The sequence below is a fragment of the Peromyscus maniculatus genome, chromosome 13 (assembly GCF_049852395.1).
Source record: "Peromyscus maniculatus bairdii isolate BWxNUB_F1_BW_parent chromosome 13, HU_Pman_BW_mat_3.1, whole genome shotgun sequence".
Taxonomy (NCBI): domain Eukaryota; kingdom Metazoa; phylum Chordata; class Mammalia; order Rodentia; family Cricetidae; genus Peromyscus; species Peromyscus maniculatus.
Window position 1 is genome coordinate 67,504,351 of NC_134864.1, and position 21,945 is coordinate 67,526,295.

General features: G+C 37.1%; 1 long non-coding RNA gene across 1 annotated transcript; it reads right to left on the bottom strand.

Annotated features, from left to right (window-relative positions):
- Positions 1 to 4,058: 4,058 nt before the first annotated feature.
- On the bottom strand, positions 4,059 to 21,658 carry LOC143268242 (uncharacterized). The gene is made up of 3 exons (XR_013043929.1): positions 21,329 to 21,658; positions 12,627 to 12,727; positions 4,059 to 4,659 (listed from the first exon to the last, which is right to left on the bottom strand). It is a non-coding gene; the product is annotated as an uncharacterized LOC143268242 (long non-coding RNA).
- Positions 21,659 to 21,945: the final 287 nt, after the last annotated feature.

Below are 21,945 nucleotides of genomic sequence, written 5' to 3' on the forward strand. Positions count from 1 at the left end.
AAAGTGTCCAGCATAGGCCCCAGGCTCCAAAAAGTCAGCCCATGCACCAAGGGCAGGTCCTGATTCCACTGCCTGGGGGCCTCCCAAACAGTTCAAGCTAATCAACTGTCTCACTTATCTAGAGGCCAGTTCCATGGGAGCTCCTCAGCTATTGGTTCACAGTTCATGTTTCCACTAGTTTGGCTATTTGTCCCTGTGCTTTTTCCAATCATGGTCTCAATATCTCCTGCTCATACCTCCTCTCTCTCGCGGATTGGACTCCTGGAGCTCCACCTGGGCTATTTTATTTTCTTAAAATGCTATTAGAAATAGAGACTTGATCAGAGATTCACAGACTCAGGATCTGGAGAAAAGGAGAGTACTGTAGCTAATGAAAGTAGAACCTGAGATGGAATAATTCTGTCTCAGTTGGGGGTGGTGGTGAACATGAGTCAACAATGTGACATAGAAGAATGTATGTATGCATTTGTGTTCACACATATGTGTATGTGTGTGTGAACACATGTATGTGTGTGCACATGTATGCACATATATGTACAAATGACTATACATAAGAATAGAAGAATCTGGGGTTGGAGAAAAGTCTCAACAAGTAAGGGTGCACTTTGCTCTTGCAGAAGACCTAAGTTTGATCCCTAGCATCCCTGCTGGGCTTCTCAAACCACCTGTGATTCCAGCTTCAAGGAAATCTGATGCCCTCTTCTGGCCTCCATAGATTCTGCACTCAGGTTCACACCCACACATAATTACACATACTTTATTTGTAAGGGGCCTTGGAGTTGGCACAGAACACACACACAGACACCAAATTCTCAGCGCAAAGATTTATTACCCTGGAGGGTTCGGGGGCAGGGGTGGGGCTGCCTCCGGATCAGGCAAAGACAGAGCAAGTTTGCTGCAGGAGTGGTTTTTAAGGAGAAAAGGGAAGTCTGTTTTAGGATGAGTTACTCAGTGCAGCTCAAATGATTAATGTTGATAGCTGGACCTTCCAGTTTTAGTCAGGCATAAGGAAGAGGCCAAACAAGGGAATAGACCTGTGTGGATAGCTTTAGGAATGTGATCTAACCATTTAGCAAGGGGGAGGAAGGGAGAAGGGCAAGGCCTGCTGGCACCATGTTTGCCATTCTCAGGCCTGTTAAGGGGCTGTTCATAATTAATAATAAAAATAAATCTTAAAAAAAATCTAAAGCAAAAAATTAAATCGTGGCCTCTGACTATTCTGAAGAATTTCTTCAGTGTTAACTTCCTGGATGTATAGATAGCTATGAAATGTTACCACTGAGGAATATTGCATGAGTATAGGCCATCTTCTATGTTGTTTTTTATATTTATATGTAAAACTATAATTCCTAATGAAAAAAAATTAAAAATTAATAAAACAATGGCAAATGAAATGTATCTTAAAAAGATGAAGCCTTGTCCACATAGGCTTTTTTGTTGGTTTTTAATATTTAAATGAAGGGTCCTCTAAAAGGGAGTGATGTGGAAAAATAGCTTGAATAGGGGAAATTCTGTTATGATAATGTCAATACCATCCATTTGTAGAGTGCACTACAAAACATTTTGTCCGATATTAAGGCTAAAGTATATCTGGGGATCAATTGTATTTTTAAGTCTGACCCGGTCTTTCTGACAAATCTGCCCCCAATACTGTATTCATCCCTTTATATTCTGTTTCTTAGTGTAAACCCCTCAAGGCATGAGAGTAGTCAGGTCCTGCCCTCCACACTGCTTTAGTGGCTGGCCCTCACACCTGTTTCCAGTTGCAGGTAGCCAAGCTCTGCCCTACAGAGAAAAAAAAAGCCTAGGATCAGACTGTAGAATCCCACTAATCCCCAAGCTTACCCCAAGAGCAGGCCACAGAATCCCACCAATCCCTGAGCTCAAAATCTCACCAATCCCTGAGCTTGCCCCAAGATCAGGCCACAGAATCTCACCAATGCCCAGCTATCCTGGAAAGCTCCACACCTCTCCATGAAATCCTGTATAAAGCCTGCCTCTTGTTCAATTCTTTGATGCTTCTCACTAGAGCAGAGGCAGTCACCCTCCTATATCTTTCCCAATCAATCTCTTATGGGAGGCTTGTTATATGGTGTGACTTTGTGATATTCATTGGCTCCTTACTGACAGGATACCATTTCCCTCAGAGCTATAACACTTTGTTTTACTTGGTGTTTCTATTGCTGCAAAGAGACACCATTACCATGGCAACTCTTATAAAGGAAATCATTTAATTGGGGTGGATTGCTTACAGTGCAGAGGTTCAGTCTATGGTGGGACATGGTGGCGTGCAGGCAAACATGGTGCTGGAGAAGAAGCTGAGAGTCCTACATCTCACAAACAATAGGCAGTGTTAAGCAAAGCTTGAGCAAGAGAGACCTTAAAGCCCACAGCACAGTGACACACACACACACACACACACACACACACACACACACACACACACACATCCTTTATACATATGCATTCACAAAGATTATACTATACCAGCATTTAACCTGCTTCTATAAATTTAATAAATACTACTTAACATTGATAAATATGCTTCTGTAACCTTCAAAGGTGCATTGATATGGAAATAAAAGTATATATTTAAATAACAAAAATAATTAAGAATTTACATGGGACTAAGTTGTCACTACTTTCAAGAATGCTCTAAGCAATGCCATTATTCATACATTTTTATTCATAGTACAGATTTATTGAAGAAAATAATTGGTTAGAGGATTCTTTTAAATCCTGAAGTAGTCTCTCCTGCTTTACAAGTATTCTAATATCAAAACCTTTAATAATCATTATATTAGAGAACTGATGCTCTGATTAAAGGTGCAAGGGGGTCACATTTTTTTCTGCCAGTGTCTTACCCAGGCTATTGTGGAGATGTGAGATTATGAACAAATAAATAAGGGTCCTTCTCTCTACCTCATGAGTACAACATTCAGGTGACTGTTCATTATCTTTAAGTCTATTTTTCATCATTTAACCCTATCACCAATACTGAATTCCCTCCTTGCTGGTGATGTCTGTCCCACAATGTGTAGCTATTAGTTTAGAACCTGAAGTTAATGCCTAAAAGTAGCTTCGAAAGACAACAGTTTTAAAATGCTGAGTGTTAATATGTTTAACTATAAAATACTTTTTAAGTTTTCATAATTTTTAATTATCCAAAATTGTTTTTGTTTACACAAAATTGCACAAAAGTAAAAATTTCCATTGGAAGCCAATCTTTTTTTTTTTTTTTTTTTTTTTGGTTTTTCGAGACAGGGTTTCTCTGTGTAGCTTTGCGCCTTTCCTGGGACTCACTTGGTAGCCCAGGCTGGCCTCAAACTCACAGAGATCCGCCTGGCTCTGCCTCCCGAGTGCTGGGACTAAAGGCATGCGCCACCACTGCCCGGCGCCAATCTTTTTAGTATACCTCAGGGGAAATTATTGTAGAAAAATATTTACAGTTCACTTTCACTAATAAAATGTGACATAGCAACAGTTACCCATGTAAATATGAAAATATGTTCTTTTAAGGTTTCAGAATTGAAGTAATTTTTACCTATATTTGTAGCATGAATCTTAAAAGTACTTATTAATAAAATCAAACCTGAGGCGAGTTATTGGGGTCCATGCTGGTAGATCAGAGAGACAGAACAAGCCACAGCTATCTCACCTCGCCGGATCCTCAGCTGGTCTTGTTTCCTCAGACTGGAGGCTTCTGAGTCCTCATCCGGAATGGGTCTCAGCTGAATTACTGCTCAAAAGCCTGAATGCTTAACCAGCCAAAATCTTCTAGTTTCTGGTCCTCACGCCTTATATATCTTTTTGCTTTCTACCACCACTCCCTGGGATTAAAGGCTGGCTTTCTGGGATTAAAGGCGTGTCACCATGCTTGGCTATTTCCAATGTGGCCTTGAACTCACAGAGATCCAGAGGGATTTCTATCTCTGGAATGCTAGGATTAAAGGTGTGAGTGCCACCATTTTCTAGCCTTTGTATCTAGTGGCTGTCTGTTCTCTGACTCCAGATAAATTTATTAGAGTACACAATATTTTGGGGAACACAATACCACCACATATATTACTCTTTTTTATTTAATTTTGCTATTTTCCTTTCAACTCAGTACTTGTTTCCATGTGGGTGAAATTCTTTTTGTTCCCAATAACTCACTGTACAATACCATGAGGTTATTCTTTCTAAAATATAATGCTGATAATTCTACACTTCTAGAGTCAAGCCATGTATAGCCACAACTGCTAGTTGTTTGTAGTGCCTACTTGTAATAGACTGAAGGCCATTCATGATCCATCTCCCTCCTCTTTCTTCAGATTTGTTTCCTTGTATTCTTCTTTGTGGAAGCTGTGCCTCAGATGATTTGGACACAGGAGTATTATTCACACGTTTTGCATGTCTTGATGTATCCCCTACTTACTTATTGCTGTACTAGAGCTTGAACAAGGGCGTTATGTATGCTAGGCAAGTATTCTACTAACTGGGGTATAACCTCAGTTTCCTACAATATTTTAAAATGCTAACTTGGGGTGGGCAGGATGGCTTAGTGGATGAAAGCATTTGGACCTGAGCTTGATGCTTAGGATGTACATGGCAGGAGAGATTGACACCTGAACCTTATCCTTTGCCTTCCACATGCATGAGGGGGTATGTGTACACCTCCTGTAAATAAACACAATAAAACATTAGAGCCAAACTAAACTAAAGTCCCAGCTCATTCACAAGGCTTTTTTAAAAAAAAAAAAACAACAACCAGATATCATTTTCAGTAACATGGATTTCACTAATATCCCTTGCAATTTAACACACTCTGTTTTTAGCAATCATTAACAATAAACCCAACCGATTATACAGTTGCATACATATACAAACTATTTTACTTTAGCCATCCATATCCAGGAAACTACTGCATTGTAGCCACTTTGAAATTAGCCTTTCTGCCTTTTTTGTTTTGCTGTCTGCATTTGTCTCCCTGATGTTCGTAATCAGCTACCATGCTATCTTGCATTAAATATATGTATAGTAAATCTTGTTCAATTTAAAGAACCACCAGAAAAAATTGAGCTATTCTAGTTAACCTTGGAATTATAACTAGCATTTTCCCTTTAGTATATAGATATAAGCAATTTAAGCAATAACTACTAAGGATTTTAATTTTGGGAGGTGATATGACTCAGAACAGACCACCATGTCCTTGGATCCACACTGGCAGTTGTATTTGGCTGAGTCAAAAGGCACCAGACTGTACTTTTCCACTCCTTGTTCAGCTGATATTTTGATCTGGGATTTTTAAGCTGAGCCAAATAGGTAGTGGAACTGATTGCCAACCATCTGATCCTGTAGTGTGTGTTAAGCCAGGTGCAAACTTGCTTCAGAAGTTAAACCAGCTTCAGTCAGTCAATAGGAGCTCTAGTATGCACCTGGTCTGGAGACATCACTTTATCCCTAGTACTATCACCTTCATTGTTTAAAGAAAGGTGCCACTGAAAAGTTTGATTACCCTTTGGACGTCTCTGGTGAGATGGCCATAGGGATGGATAGCCACAACATTGATGTCCTTGGTGTGTTGTTGCAGAAAATAATAGTTGTAGCTTATGCTTACTTTCTACTTAGGATTTAAAATCTGGAACTGAAATTCTTTAAAAAAACAATGACAACAAGATGCCTATGAATTCTGGTATTTTTATGCTTCCAAATGGCTGTACTGTCATAAAAGTAGTAATTTTTTCAAGGTAAGTCAAATGGTTCAGTAATCAGTTCAGAATTATAAAACATGCATTTATATATTGCTAGAACAGTGGTTCTCAACCTTCCATATGCTGTAACCCTTTGATACAGTTCCTCATGTTGTGGTAACTTCCAGGCATAGTATTATTTTTGCTGCTACTTCATAACTGTAATTTTGCTACTGTTATGATTCATAATGTAAATATCTGTGTTTTCTGACAGTCTTAGATGACCCCTGTGACAGGGTCATTGGACCCCCATAGGGGTCGTGATCCACAAGTTGAGACCACTGCTCTAGAATATAAAGCCAGGCTGGATAAAAGGCATTTAGAAAAGTTTGGTGATGATTATTTCATAGACAAACGTAGAGAAAAAGCAGACTGATTCAGAGTCTGAAAAGATTCAGCTATTTAAGAGTCAGACAGTAAACTTCTGAGGACTGAGAGCATACAACCAACCATTCATTTCATTTAAAAATGATTAGAAAGTTGCAGTGAAGGATGAAGTTTAACTAAATATTTTTAAACTACTATTTTCCTAATTATTGCAATCACTTACTTGAATGTGAGAAAAATGATCTTTATGGTTACCACAAATATCTACAAGGAAAATACCTGTTTGGTTTCAATAGTCTGCTATTTTAATGGTATCAGAATGCAAAGTTATCATGTGATAATGGATCTTTTATCTCACACTGTTTCACAGGTATTGTAATATACAGTTAACATTAATTTGGAGTATATTTAGTGTTTAAGAGCAATGAAAAATGACAGTCAATATTCTCTGAGGAATTGTAGAGTTAGATTTTTTCTGATCAACACATCAAGGAATCATATGAGTTTAAATTTATTTAATTTTATTTTATTTTAGTATATGAATCTTTTACCTGTATGTATGTCTTGGAATCCAGAAGAGTGAGTTAGATCCCCTGGAACTAGAGTTACAGATGGTTGTGAGCTACAATGTGGGTGCTGGGAATCCAACATGGGTTTTCTGGAAGAGCAGTAATTGTTCTTAACAGCTGAGCTGTCCCTCCATAAATTTTTTGCCAATGTTTAGACTAAAACACTAGAATCATCAAAGATAAGAACTAGGTTCCTTCTTTATTACCTGCTCTTGCATCTTTCTCTTTTGTAGTTTATTAACAAACCATGGGAATGCTATCCCAGCTTTAAAGGTTGCTAATAAAAGAGTGTTCTAGCTCAGAGAGAGCATGCTTGCTCATTATCTAAACATGATCTTATGTAAAAGGCAATCAATGCTCTTTGTTTTGATAACGAGTACTCAGAGATCCCATAAGTGTGATGAGCTCTGCATCAAAGAGTAGATTGTTGCTCTCAGGAACTTAAATTTATTTATTTATGAATTACTTCACTGTTGAACATTTATCTAATAGATATTTTACGCCAGACCATTATCCCAGATTCTAGAGAAACAAAGGCAGTAAACTCTGCATCCTTCCCTGTCAGAACTTCACCAAGTCACAGAAGATATCAGCTGTCTTAATAAAAAAAAGTGCACATCAAGAAAATCAATCTGAAGGAAGAATTTGGAGTTTGGAGAACATTTAATACATTCATTTAAAAGAGATAATGGAGTGCATATTCTTTTTTATACTGTTTTTCTCTTACTTTAAAAGGGCCACATATATTTCATTACACCTGGCCTGAAAAAGAATTTTCCATACTGATTTTGTGGGAGCAAGTACTCGGAGCTGGAAGAACCTGGGTAGGTGGACCTGAGTCATGAGGCACATAGTGTGGAGTAATTTTTTGTGGACTACCTTTCAGGATTGAGAAAGCTGAGGGAGACTTCCTAATGCTGAAAAAGTCTCCATGCATAAAACAAAATGCCCTATGACTTCAGTAAGGGGACTTTCTATCCCATGGAATAGTAGCTTCCCCATCCATTTACAGGTCACCATTCTCTCAATAATATATATATGATAGATAGACAGATGATAGATAGATAGATAGATAGATAGATAGATAGATAGATAGATAGATAGATAGATAGATAGATAGAGATAACCAAATTGCTGTTGTGGTGAATCGGTGCACTGAAAACAGATATGTCAGGAAAGTCAGAGAAAGGTGACCAGTCAGAGGTTAAGTTTTAGTTAACTGACAAATCAACTTTGTACATTACTTCTACATCAGAGCAGACACTTCTATTCAGTGCCAGAAGGCTCAAGATCCACAGAATCATGTATCTCATATACACAGCTTTAAAATGACAGTTTCTGGTTATAAGGAAAAAAAAACCTATTTTCTATGAAAAAAAACAAAGAAAGCCGAGAGAGTATTTGCAGGGAAAAAGAAAGGGCACCATCAATAATTGGGGAAGCAGTGGAAGATGACAGTGGGGAGGCAGATAAGAGCCAGATAAATGACGTGCGTACAAGAAAAGTTTTAATAAAACCCAATATTTTGTATGCTAGCTAAAAATATAACTCACAGGAAAGAAAATGACAGATTTTTCAGTCTCTGGCTTCTTTTTCCTTACTCCTTGGGTTTATGTTCTCAAAGAAGATGGCATTTAGATTAATAATGGAGCTTTGAAAGAATTAGGCAGAAAGAGCTACAACACTTTCTGATTAAACTCTTCCATACTGACACATTTTCTTCACACAGACTACAGTGTAACTTAAAAGCTTTGCATGTTTCTGGAGTTGGTTAAGCTTCAGCAGGATTGTGTATGTGTGTGTGTGTGTGTGTGTGTGTGTGTGTGTGTGTGTGTGTGTGTGTGTGTGTGATGAGGCTAAAATTCACTCATTTTTCTGTAAGATTTTCTTTACCAGTTTTCTTCTGTACACTCTAGGTCAGTTCTTACTTGCATAGGGGTTGGTACATATGGTAGCTACTACTCTACATTTCATTCTTCAGGTTGTTAAAGTTTGGGAATGCCTTGTTTTCTGAGCACAGACATTATGACCATCAAATAGAATTAATATAGCTCCCAGTTTGTTTGTTCACACCCCTTATGTAGGGCATATGTACTTCACATAGGGGAACTGGCTTGAGTTTCAATTATACTTTCTAAGCTTTCCAGCCATTCTCTAGCATATTTAAGTTTAGTATGCTAAGTAAAGAGGAAGAGTGGAAACATATGCTATTTGAGTGACATGGAATATAATAAACTTTCAATTGTTTAAAGGAGATAGAGATTCAGTTTCTGCTTCTACTCTAATGTATTATCTAAATGTGGGTAAGAGCCCAACATTCTCTGTGTTTGGTATTTTGCCTATAAAAAGACTTGCTTGTTTCTATGCCATTCTTTAGTAACAGGGGAAAAAGCATTAGATTCTATGTCAAATTACATCAAGATGATGTGAGGCAAGCAACTCTCATTGAGGAACAGCATTTCATGGTTCTCAATACTGGATGCCTGTCACAAGCATCCAAAGAACTTTTACAAAATGGGTATTCAAGGCCCACACAGATGCTCTAATTCTAGCATATTTTTAAGCACCCATTTGTAACAGTGAAAACATTTCATGGTTTCTTTTTCTGGGTAACAGTTTTAAGGACATGAAAAAGTTTAAAATAGTAAGATTCAGAACACATGTTTTTAGGTGAACAAATGAATATAAAATCAGATAAAACCTGTCTTTAGTCTATAATATCTTTTTATTATAGAGTTGGTAAGCTATATTTCTAAGATAAGAATACCAGGTGCAATGGAATCTTATCTCAAGTAAATTAATTAAGAGACTGACCCTTCCCGAGATGCAGAGGCCCTAGACCAGATGTGCCAATGGCACTTAGTGTCCCCATCTGCTTCGAGACTGGAGAAAAGACTCAGCATGATCCAGTACTGGGTGGCATTGCCCAGATGGTTTGCCAGCTTGAGTGGCATCCAACTCAGCTCCTCTCCACACTCCAGAAAAAGTTATTGGGAGCATGTCAAAGGCCAAAATAAACAATAAGGCCATTGTTCTTTGATCTAAGGAGAGGTAGTTTGTAAATCTTTGACCATGTCCCTGTTACTGCTTGCTCTCTCAGTTGGGCTTTGGTTCTCAGTTCATCTGAATTAAAAATGATGTCATTAGTGTTTGATGTTCACAACTCAGAGACAGAAGCAGATGACCTGATGCATGAAGAGCCATTGATTTATTTGCTACTGTAGTTTATTTCGCTGCTAATGTCACCATGAGATGTGAGTTGTGAGTTGCAATGGAGAGAGATGGTACAGGGAAGAATATATAGTGTTTGGTACGTGTTTTCAATAAAATTTCTTACAAAATGTGGTCAGTAAAATTTTACCAGTAGTACTATGAGTCAATAAGATTTAAAAATCGTTTTTGTTTGTTTGTTTTAACAGCCATAAGAAACAAGAAAAATATACTGGGCCATATAAATCAGGGTCACCAATAATAAAAAAAACTGAGGAATTACAGAACAGCTGACAGCTGTCTAAGATGAGCCTTTTGCTGAGTAGGTAGACACAGTGGTTTGCATCACTGCACTGAAGAGAGAAAAGGGAAGATATAGTGTCTAGCACTTGCACAGTAACTAAAAGCTAGTGTTCAAGTGCAGAGAAATGCAAAATGAAAATCTGTATTGTTTTGTACAGAGACATGCTACTAATGTAAGTTCTTGTTTACAGGCTATAGGATAAAATAAGTTTTAACAGCAGCATAAAATTAGATAGGTGAAGCCTTGTTGAATGGGCTAGTGACACAGGTTTAGTCAAAGTATAGACATTTTATATCCTTGAGTTCATGAAACACATCAAGTGACTAAGGTTTATATACATATGATAGGACAGTAGAAAGGAAGAACTCTGAGAGTGAAAGATTTAAGCAGGGATGGAAGTGAGGAGGACTGGAGAGGGAAGGAGTAGGGGGTGGGTGTATATAACTAAGGATGCATGAAAAATGCTTGTTGAGAACTAGTACTTTATAAGCTAATTAAAACATATAGTTTTATATAAAAATGAGTTTGAACACAGGTACCTTGAATGCATGGAGAATGTTTCCCTGCTAGAAGAGAAAGGTTATTAAATAAATATCTTAGTACTAAATGTGAGATGCCTCCTATGAGCTGTTTGTCACTAGAGCCCACAGACTAACACAGGCCATTGCTGCTGCCCTTTTTTGCTCATTAGAATGAGATGGTAAGACCATATTGCTGAAGTGCAACATTTTGTGGTTGTAGAACAGAAAAATTGAGCTAGATATGCAAACCAATAGCTGGGTTTGATGATAGAGGAAGGCAGCCAGGATCCAAGGTTGTAGGCTACCTTCTGAGCCTCGGAAAATGTACATAAATGGCTTCTTCCCTAAAGCAGTCAGAAAGCAATGTATTTTACTATCACAGATTCTAGTCTAGTGCAACCAATGTCAGACTCTGAAAACAGCATTGTGAGATGTTCCTACACTTGTGGGCTGTATTTGAGCTGCTAACTTAGTTATGGTCACAGTTGAAATTAAGTACACTCATGAATATACCTTTAACTTCTTTAACTCTTTCTTCAGTTAGCCATTAATTTTCTTCAAAATGCTTCTTTAATTTTTCAAATAGCATTGGCTCAGTGAGTTCTTTCCTTACTACTTTGTCTGAAGTTACAAATTCTTTCTTTGTTGTTCCTGTGTAGATTATCTGTTTTATCATTTTAACACAAGTGAGTTTCTTTTTAAAAAAGATATATTTTAATTGTGTGTATGAGTGTTTGTGGTGTGTGTGTGTGTGTGTGTGTGTGTGTGTGTGTGTGTGCGCATGACTGCCTACAGGTTACAGAAGAGGATATCAAATTCCCCAAAGAATTTTTAGGTTATATTTGGTTGCAAACTACCTGATGTGAATGCTGGGAACTGAACTTAGGGCCTCTGCAAGAGCAGCAAACATTTCCAACTACTGAGCTATCTCTAGCATCCAAAACTAAAGGGTTTCTAATTGGTCAACTTCTTGACTGCAAAAAATGTCATAGAAAAGCAACTCAAAGGAGGAAGAGTTGATTTTGGTTTACAGTTTCAGAGATTTCAGTCCATGGCTCCTTGGATTCCTTGTTTCTGGGCTGTGATGAAACCCAACTCATTTGTGGGTAGATGAGCAGAACTAAATTGATCACCTCATAGTTGACAGGAAAACAGAGATGGGAAAGGAGGGAGAGAAACAGAGATAAGGGGAGAGGAAGGTGCTGGTGACAAGAAATATAATCCTAGTTCGTGCACATATCCTGGCCAACAGAAAGAGCAGGGAGGAATACGATGCTAGTTCATATACATCCTGAAACCCATATATATATGATTTGTAAACAAATGTGTGTGTGTGTGTGTGTGTGTGTGTGTGTGTGTGTGTGTGTGTGTATGCAAACATCCTATGATATATAGGTGCTATCTGCTCACTCTGTATGTTACTTATGTGTCTGTCTTCAGGCCAAACCCAAAGCAGTGCAAACCACAGAATAGTTCTAAGTGGGGAAGTGATCACATCATTTTTTAATTTTTAGAAACCACTGTTTATTTGTACTAAGGTACCATTCTGCCAAGTACACGGAAAAAGAATTTGACTAAGAATGCTCAATCCAAATAACCCAGTTACATGAAGGCAAAGGGAAATATTGTTTTATGAATGAAAATCATTCTTATTCCTAAGTTCAAAAAGAATTTTCAACTTTAACATTCCAGAATATAAGTGAATAAATGCAACCTTGTAAATTTTCATAATTAAACGTTTATTCCAAGTATCACAGAGAGTTTCAATCCAAGCACAACACCATCTAGTTTGCTATCACATTTCCAAGCAAGATGTTTGTGAACATTTTCCATGATAAATTTCAGACCCTTGGCTAAAATATTGCTCTCATATTATTTTTCAGTAATTTGACTCTTAACACTGAAAATATTAAGTCACCAGTACTGTTTGAAGCAGCAGAGAGGCCGGGAAAAGCATGAATACCTTATAATGCAGCCATTAGCTTTCCTTTGTTTAAAGAAATCCTTAGTACATAACTGCTGTGAGATGAAAGAGAATGGCTCTTCTTCCTCCCCCTTTGCATCCTGTTCCCAAGGAAAAGGAAAGTTATTCACAAGAAGTAATGGTAAAACATTTTACTTTAGATGAATTTGTGAAAATGTTCAGATTCCACCACTTAGATTTATTAATTCACTATAAAGTTTAAACAATATTTATCTTCTGTAGAAAATAGGCTTAAAAATAGTACATAAGCCAAAAGGAGAAAGTAAGGTTGATTTTCTGTCTGTGTCTGTGTCTGTCTGCTTACCTGACTCTTTTTCTCTCCCTTCCCCCTCCCCCCACCCCTCCATGCACAACCAGGGCTCTTTTCTATAACAGCAAACAATAGCTAAGTTCACAGCAGCTTTTTTTGTATGTAACAAGATGATGAAAGTTCTAGCTTTTATGGAAAATGGCACAAAAGAAGACCATTTAGACCAGGTTTGAAGATCAGCAAAAGTTCAACATATTCTAAGCCAAGATTTGTAATGTAAACAAAATTTCACAGGAATGTGGAAAGAATAAAAGATTTCACACAAGTATACAAAAAATTAGAGTCAAAACATACTATTCTAAATTCTGTTATTAAGTCATTTAGGACGTCTCAAATGAAGAGCACAGCAAAGATCTAGAAAGGGAGGAGTGGAGAAAGGGGAATTTTTGACTTTGTAATGCATTATATAGTATTTAAAGCATTACTTATGAAACAGGAGTAAGACATTGCCATCATTTTTGTTGTTACTATTCCTTGAAACAACGCGAAGAATAATACAATTGAAAGCAAAGCAGAAACCTTCAATAGGATTTATTTAAAAATAAAAGGTTCAACATTAAAAGAAATACTACTCTGTTTTATTTTATATCAGCTCTATTCCTCTCCCATGTTTTCATTTCAGGCAGTTTTATATTGTGGTAAAAATTGGAGCTGTTCTGCTCAGTATAACTTTTCCACAATCACAACCTACATGGAAGTATTCAAACTGGCAGTATCCAAGTTGGAGAAAAAAGGCTGAGTTTGTAACATAGTTTGGTTACATTTCTTAGTGGGATAAAGATTTTAAAAGTAGAAGTGTGAGCTCTAGATTTCATCGGAGAGATTACAAAGTATACAGTAGAAGTTATTGCAGAGGCCTGTGGGTATGTTCTAGGTCACTCTGTTCATGAAGGCGTTGGACTTTCCTTTAATGTCCAGAACTAGAAGCTGAAGATGGAAAAATATTCTCATCTTTTTTGAAGTATTTAATTTTATTTCATTCCTGGTCTAATTAAAGCTTACCTAAAATTTCATCAACAATTTTATTATCCTCTGAACTTTTCCCTTTTGTCTCACACTATAATTTTTATAATGAGCATCATCTTAAACCCAAGAGATAAAAATGTATATTTTCTTCTCTGTGAATAAGAAAATCAATCATTTATATATTTGTATAGATATTATATCAGTAGATGAGACTGAGGCCATTAATTTTTATTTAAAAATTTAAATTAAAATATAACTGCATTAATTTTTCCTTTCTGTTTCCTCCCTCCAATCCCTACCATGCCATCTCGACTTCCCCTCAAACTAATGGACATTTTGTCTTTGATTATTATTGTTACTTGTTGTAGGAAATTTATTCACTGTGTGAAGGTATATTGCCGTGATTTGTATAATATAAAGCTGAATAGCCAGTAGCTAGGCAGGAGGTATGGGTGGGACTTCTCAAGACAGAGAGAACTCTGGGAAGAAAAAGACAGCCAGATGCAGAGGAAGCAGTATGAGCAGTATGGAGAGATGAGGTAATGAGCCATGCGACAGGATGTAGATTAAAATAAATGGGTTAATTTAAGTTATAAGAGCTAAGGGGATAAGCCTAAGCTAAAGATAAGCTTTCACAGTCAATAATAAGTCTCTGTGTCATTATTTCCAAGCTGGCGGTACAAAGAAAGACTCATTAGAGTTACTGATATAATGTTTATCTAATTGTGGATCCTATGGTATTTCTCCCTTCGGATTTATAATGTCTACTGATATTCCCATTGTTAAAGTCTTGTTTAGGTAAGTGTATTGTTAGGGGCTCATGGGTGTAGCTTCCCTGTCATTTCTGGGAGATACAATCTCACAGTAGACTTTCTGGTCTATTCAAATTTATAATCTTTCTTTCTCTTCTGCAGTGTTCTCTGAGCCTTAGATATAGGAGTTATTTTGTAAATGTATTTGTTGGGACTGGGATTCTCATAATACAGCCTGAAGAAATCATATTATTTTATATTTATGGAAAATTATACACAATGTATGTACATATATATACACACATATATACATCTATATGTACATACATGTGTGTGTATGTAGGTGTGTGTATTTGCGGTGATTTCAATGAGAATGGCTCATAGAGGTAATATCTAAATATATGGCAAGTTAATTCCCTCACTGACATGAGAGGCTATATAGAGAGGCTATATTCTAATATACACTGAAGACCAGCTGAGGCATCCAGCCTCATGGACTGAACAACTACTGGATTGTTAGGGTTCCCTTCCAAAGACAACCATTGTTAGACTGGCTGGACCACAGCCTATAAGGTCAAGCAGCAAGGGGATAAAATGAGAAACACTTGGCCTGGCATGGGCTTTTGAAACCTCAAAGCCCACCCCTAGGGACACCCCTCCTCCAACACTGCCACTCCTAATCCTTCCCAAACCGTTCAAAGAACTGGGGACCAAGCATTTAAGTATATGAGCCTATAGGGGCCATTCTCATTTAAATCACCACAGATACATACATTCACACACACACACACACACACACACACACACACACACACACACACTGCTTATAGTTGTCTCCATGTGTATAGCTTTCAGTAAATATAAAATAATATGATTCCTTGAGGCTAGAACGTGAGAAGATCAGCCCCAATATATACATATCTCCCACACATATAATTCACATATAATAAATCCAATACACATTATACACACATACACAAACATATTCCTATTAGTTCTGATCCTCTAGAAAACATTGACTAATACAGTGTCTTAAATAATGTATGCCAATTAGACTGATAATGCTCCTGAGACTAACAAAAACTCTAGTACCAGACATGAAAAATCTGTTAGAGTGGTTCACTAGGGCAGTCCAAGAGGCTCATAAAACAACATTGGTTATTGATGTTTACCTTGATTGCTTTTCAGAAGTAGAAGCTAAGTTCCTGTTGCTGAAACACCATATTCTTTGGACAGAAGATATGAAAAAATTGGGCTTAGTGTAACCTGAAAGCATTTTCCTTTTGGTCTAGCTTTTATAGTGCCAAAAAGTACTATGTAAATTGTCAAGATAGGAAAGAAATTAATAGTACTACCCATCTCTGGCACTGTGAACTATAACAACTAGCCTTGCAACATATCCCTCAAGGTGCAATGGTGGTACTCACATTTTAGCAGTAACCAAGAGATCTCCAATTGAACCTAAGAGCCACTCTATAGAATGGAAATGATACTTGGTATTAGAAACCAAGCCAAATATCAGAGGCAAGTGAGATCATGAATATTAGAAAGGAAGCTACTATTGTCACTTACTAGACCAGCATAATTCCTAATTATATACCAAAATTTATCCTACAGATAAATGTAGTTTTCATTTCCTTCTGATAAATGTAGTTCTCACTCTTCATCAAAGAAGTTTGTTTTTATAAAGAATAGAGATAATTACAGAAAAGTACAGATGGCCATAATTTAAAAAAAAACCTAATAATTTAAAGAAGGAAATAAATTGATTTTTATTTTTTTATAATTTTTAATTTAAAAAATTTTTCTTGCCGGGCGTGGTGGCGCACGCCTTTAATCCCAGCACTCGGAAGGCAGAGGCAGGCGGATCTCTGTGAGTTCAAGGCCAGCCTGGGCTACCAAGTGAGTCCCAGGAAAGGCGCAAAGCTACACAGAGAAACCCTGTCTCGAAAAAACCAAAAAAAAAAAAAAAATTGTCTTTCCTTTTACATACCAATTCCTGTTTCCCCCTCCCTCCCCTTCTCTCACTCCCCCACACCTGGCCCCATCCTAACCCCCATCCTATCCTCATCGAGGGTAAGGCCTCCCTTGGGTAGTCTACTCAGGCTGGCATACCAAGTTGGGGCCAGACCTACCTCCTCCCCCCTGCATCAAGGCTGAGTAAGGCATCACACCATAGGGAATGGGCTCTAAAAAGCCCGTTCATGTACCCAGGATAAGTCCTAGTCCCATTGCCAGGAGACCCACAAACACATCAAGCCACACAACTTTCACCCACATTCAGAGGGTCTAGTGGGTCCCATGCAGGCCCCCCAGCTGTCAGCCCAGAGTCCATGAGCTCAATAAAAATAAAGAAGTACTTGAAGAAAGTGGATGCATTGTGAGGTGGTATTTCTTAAAAGAAGAAACCATTTCCCTGTATAATTCTTTGGAAAATATAAGAAAGAAGCAAAAGAAGCATATTTTCCTGAAAATAAATGGCGTATACCACAGCAAACACACAGAACCTTCATTGTAATACCAAGGGGAGCCATGTGCAGTTGATAAGCACAAAGGTATTCATTATGTTTGGGCATAATCTACTGAAGAAGCAAAAGTTGTTGGCACATCTTTTAAAAATGTATCTAATATATTTGGTAGATAAATGATTTTTCATCAGGAAGAGTTATTTAGATGTAGGTTGCATTTAAACTTCACACAGTAGCCACATTGCTGTGTGTACAAGTGAATCATCCTTTCTAAAAATGCATTTTTTTCTTCCAAATTTTTGAGAACATATTTTTCCTTTTAGAGTTAAATATTAATTTGTATCTATTTTTCAAATGTTTACATTTTAGAACCATTTCAGTTTTTGAGAAAATGTGTGATGTGAATAATGAGTTCTCATGTACTCTATAACATCTGCCATTTGTTTGCATCTTATCCCCTTTCCACACTCTATTCTGGCTGCTGTTATGATTAAACACTTTCCTCCTTCTGCTTTTATTACCCTCTCCCAAGCATTAAATATAACTTTTGTATTCTACTGTTCAATGTTTACTCGATGTATTTAGTTAATAACCCAAATCCTTTAGCTGTGTCTCAAGATATTTTTCTTGTTACTATTTTATGCTACAGCTCACACTCTGTAGTTGGTCTTCATCTTATTTTTTGAAGAGTTCACATAAACACTTGCTTTTTCTATTGAATAAACCCTTTACCCACTATTTACTTGGCATAATTTTACTGATTTTTCAAGTCACAGTGTCCTCATTAATTACCATAAGAAGTCTATTCAGATATACCTGGACAAAACAACATGAAAAACTTTTCCTTCAGGTCATTTCACACTACCATCACTTATCTTAGATTTTTTTTTTCTATATTCTTCTAAATGAGAATTTTTCTCTCCAACTACGTACATTGTGCAAATGAACAGCAAAACACTTCTAAAATCCATCTTCAAACTCTATGTTCATTCATCTTATTTTCTAGTTAATAACAAAGAGTGAGGGCTTCAGAGTTATAGACTGATATTATTTATTATGTTAAAATATTGATCACCAAAATCCATAGATGCTTTTGGGAATCATATCCAAGATGTCCTTGTAGGCTAAAAATCAAGATATAATACTCAATTAGGATGTTCAATGAACTTCAGTCAATGGCTTTATGAATAAAATATAAGGTTTACATACATGTGACAAAATTAAATCACTGAAAATGAAAAGGAAGTAATTTTTTGGCTTTCAGATTGAATCTTTTTTTTTTAAAGAAAAATGATTTTGGCTCACAGCCTTCTTTAGTTGTCTGTGGTTCTCTATATAGGCTGAGGCCGTGTGGTCTTTCCCCATCTGCTTAAACATGTCTATTGTTGTCCTTGGTCAACTCAGGTATAGGCTGTCATGTTGATGAGACTTTATGGGTTACATTTCTTTTGTTACTAAAAGACACAGTTTCACAGCAAACTCTTGATTCTCTGTCTCTTATTCTTTACATCCCCTCTTCTGCAATGACCCCTGAGTTTTAGATGTGGGAGTTGTTTTATAGATATACTCATTGGATCAGCCCTGAAAACATATGATTAAGGAACATTATATAGAATGGGCTTACATTTATCTCTTTAGGAATATATATGCAAATATATAAATAACAACAATTGATAAAAGAAGAGGCCATGAATTTGAGAGTGAGGAAAAGGAAAGAGAAAATGATGCGATTATATTACAATCTCAAAAATAAAAGAAACAACAAAAGAAAAAAGAAAAATTTCCTCATGAACCTTGCTCTTATTTTTTTCTTATTTTTCAAATTAACTTTTTGGTTAGCATGATAAGTGATGGACATTTAAAAGTACTTCATTCTTATTCACTTCTCTTGATAGTCCCTTTCCTCCACCCACATAATGCCCCCTTCTGCTTTCACGTCACATTTTCCCCCCTACCTCATTGGCTCCTCACTGGCTCCCTTCTCTTCCTTCTGACCCCTTTCCTTTACACAGTCACATTTCTATTTCTATCTACATCCATTTATGACAGGAAACCTTGGTATTTACTATGACTTATTTTATTTAATGTAATGGTCAGTTTCATCAATTTTCCTAGGAATTCCATAAACCTTTGCTAACTGAATCCTAGTCTACCAAGTTCTACTATGAGATTTGCTTCTGTGTGAAAAGAAGAGTGGAGAAATAGGTTTCATGTAATGGAGTAGCAAAAGGATGAGGTATATCTTGAAGCTGCTGTGAACAAAATTAAGCATATTCATAAAACTCAAGACCTGGCATTGCTGATTAAACTCCACTTATGCCTGCCTTCAGTTTTCTGTTGCTCATACTTTAAATTTAATTGTGTGATATGTTGTTTGTAGAGCACATGTAGAGATCCCTTAATAGTTTTTCCTGCTTCTTTTCTATTTACACAATAATTTATTAATTGAAAGAAGAGGTATCATTCCATTGAAGATGCAAACAAGAACATAAAGGGATTTTAGTACATTTGTCTTCTCTTTGGCTGACATGCAACTTGAATGTAAGATTCTACTGGTTCTTAACATAGTTTTCACATTTTCACATCCTATCTCTCCTCCGGGACTATCTTAGATACCATGTCTTCTAAAACTGTAGTTCTCACTCTCTTGGACTCTACCCAAGGAGAGTCAGCTACCACCCTGGGTTTTTCCCTCCCAATAAATCTCTTGTGTGGGGTGTGACTTTGTGGTATTCCTTGACTCCCAACTGCCAGGACACCTTTCCCCTCAAAGCTATAACACTAACAAAATAAAATTTCTCAGACCTCGGTCTGGCAGCCAGAGGCTGATGTTGCTTGGTGTGGCAGATGAAGATTAAATGCTGTTCTGTATGACTGCTGAAGACCTATGATCACTGGCCCCAGTAGAGCCATGGAGACCCAGGGCAACCATCTAGGGAATGAGTAAGTCTCTGTCATTTTAATTGATACATAGACCAGTTGAATTATATTTTCTGCTATAAGTTATCCTTCTCAGATCTCTGATGATATTGATTAATTGTAGCTTTGTCAGTTTAATAGCAACAAGCATACCAGCTCCTTTCCTAAGGATTCAGCTGCCTTGTTAATTCATTTAAATCAGGCCTCAGACCTCACATTTCTAGAGTTAGTAGGTCTCCAGCTGAGAAAGACAGTTTACATTGCTACCAGACTCTGAAAAGAGAAAACTCACAAAACAGGTTTCAAAATAACTTTTTACTATTCTTTTTTAAAGGAACTTGCTTTACAATGACTGCTCTCAGAATCAAGAGCACTTGTGTCTCATGGTAAATGGTTGCATAGAAAAAGTTTAAAGTTTATGTAAGTTTGGGGTGTCTAAGAAAATGTTCTAAGGTATATAAATATGAGTTATAAAGGTTTGAGGATATGAAAGCTTAAGTAAGTTGTGAGGGTCTAAAAATATTTTAAAATGTGAAAATGCAAGTGATAAATCTCTAAGAAATTGCTTTAAGGTATTTAAATGAATGTTGTAAAGGTCTAAAAATGATTTAAGGTTTGTGAAAAATAAAAATGTTTTGTACTTCCTTTCTCCTCACTATGCTATTGTTATGCTAAAACTTCTAAAGTTCAAAATTTCAACATCAATAAATTGAGTTCTAATAAGCTGGTAAAGCATTGACTACTACTATAAGTCACAAGCTCAAGATTTTAAAATTATTTTGGTTGTCTTTTAAGAATGGGGTTAAATATGCTAAAAAAAAATCCCTGTCCAATCTATATAGTCAATCCTCTGGAAACTGTTAATGCCTTTAATCCCAAATCATTTTAATGCCAAATCCCCAAGCTTCTACTATGACTCAAAGGCATGAGTCTACTGCCTTTTTTACAAGATGGCTTTCCATACAGATTACTAACAGTGATAATGCTAACATCTAAAACTTTCATCTCATTTTGTAAACTTAAAAAAATTCATGTAAGCTTCAGGGAATTAATTGACTTGGATCCACCTCTCACAGGTCACACAAGACTCCATATAAGTATTCCTAAATCTCCCCACATGCCTATTTCTGAGAGTGGGGTCCCCCCCCCCCGTGTGTCATCCCCTCCTGTGCCCCCCCCCCATCTTGGGATTCTCTCCCTCAACTACCAGGACCATGGGCTGGAAGTTTCATATGTATACCCACCTCCCAAACTCTTTTACCTTACCTTCTATTCCTAAAATGTATCTGCTCCAGAAGACTTCCAATAAATTAAAGACTTCAAATTGCTCCAAAGCAGCCTGCACTTTCCTAGCTCCAAATAGTCCCACAGAGCCCAAACAGTGACCAAAATAGCCTGTTCTTCCTGGCCTTGGCCAACATTCCAGCTTTCTTGGGTTCCAAAGATGTCAACACTTCCAGACAACAAGAAACCATCTAAATGACACAGAGTTCTCACTCCTACTTCACTAGTCACCCTTCACATGTCCTTACCTTTTATAATAAACAAAAGGGAGGAATGTTAGTCAACTAAGAAACATCCACATTCCAGAACCATGTGCTCTCCCCTCAGCCCCACCCTACCTTCAATGACTCATTGCCAATGTTATGAATGGCCAATGCAACACAGTTTCCACCATCACCACCTTCTTGGTATTTTCCCTATGTGTGTGCTCCTTACCCACTCTATATAATTTACCATCATGACCTGATCTGCTGCTGTCTCCATCCCTGCTCAGGGGTAGCCATTTTGCATACCTCCTCCCCGAATCTCTTGTATGAAGTCTGTTGCATGGTGTTATTTTTGTGGCATTCCTTAGCCCCCAGTTGCCAGGAAACTCTTTG